This window comes from Elephantulus edwardii, unplaced genomic scaffold, assembly GCF_000299155.1.
Source record: "Elephantulus edwardii isolate Elephantulus edwardi_28Jun2011 unplaced genomic scaffold, EleEdw1.0 scaffold00022, whole genome shotgun sequence".
Lineage (NCBI taxonomy): Eukaryota > Metazoa > Chordata > Mammalia > Macroscelidea > Macroscelididae > Elephantulus > Elephantulus edwardii.
In genome coordinates this window covers 12,218,887-12,219,970 of record NW_006399772.1, presented here as the reverse complement: position 1 = coordinate 12,219,970, position 1,084 = coordinate 12,218,887, and positions in this window count along the sequence as shown.

The window sequence follows — 1,084 nt, the reverse complement described above, 5'->3', positions numbered from 1 at the left end:
GCCTCTACTACGTGTGCACAGCACCACATTGTGGTCACCGCTGGACTGAGTGATCACCACAACCTTCCTTCCCCTACATACAATAAAGAGCCCATTTCTTTAAAAAAAAGAAAGAGAATCTCAGACTTACTTTGTGGGGCTATCAGCAAGACTTCTAGATTGATTTCTGTGGTAGTTGGAGAGAGGAGTCAATGTTGGCAGAGGTCATGAGCTATGTCAGCAGGATGACTGTAAAATAACTCCGCTGAGAGGATCAAGGTATAGAGGAAAGTTTAACAGACAAGGCTTGTGTATCATCAAGTTGATTCCAATGCATAGGGGCCCTTAAGGAGAATGTAGAATCCCTCTACAAAGTTTCCTAGCCTGTAATCTTCGCAGAAGCAGAGTGCTAGGTTTTTGCGATTGGTTTTTTGTTTGTTTCTCCTGTAGAGTGGCTGGTAGATTCAAATCAGTTAGTGACCACTTAACTATTGCACCACCAAATCTTCCTTATTTAGCCATGGAGATTCACGTAAGGTTCACCAGGTGAGGATGATAATCAGCAACTCAAATACCGACTCAGGTGTGTGGCAATGTAATGAATGGAGGGTGTAAAAATGGATAGGAGATTAAGACTAGAAAAGAGCCAAGACCCCACTCCTCGGTAACAACCAGTATTTACAGATGCTCAAGCTCCCCCAAAAAAGACGAGAAGAAGTCTGGTAAATACTAGTCACAGAGTTAAGATGAAAATTGGAAGAGACAAGTGATTTGGATAGCAAAGGATATTTCACCATGGAAATCCCAGAGATCTTAAAGCATAAAGGCTAAGAAGATAGTGTGTAGGAGGTTGGATGACCTTCAGGAAGGTTGTTTCTAGTATTAGGTGTGAGAATTCTGGAAAGTTGAAGGCTAAAGAGTTATATATAGTGTTTTTTTACTTTGTCAGCAAATAATAAGAACAATATTGAGCCCTATGACACTCAGGGTTGGGGTAGCTGAAATTATTTTTAGTATTTGAGTATTATTTTATATTGAGTAATGAGAAAGAAAATTCTAAAATATGAAGGAAGAATGGAATAGGAATAACTCAGAAAGAGTCAAT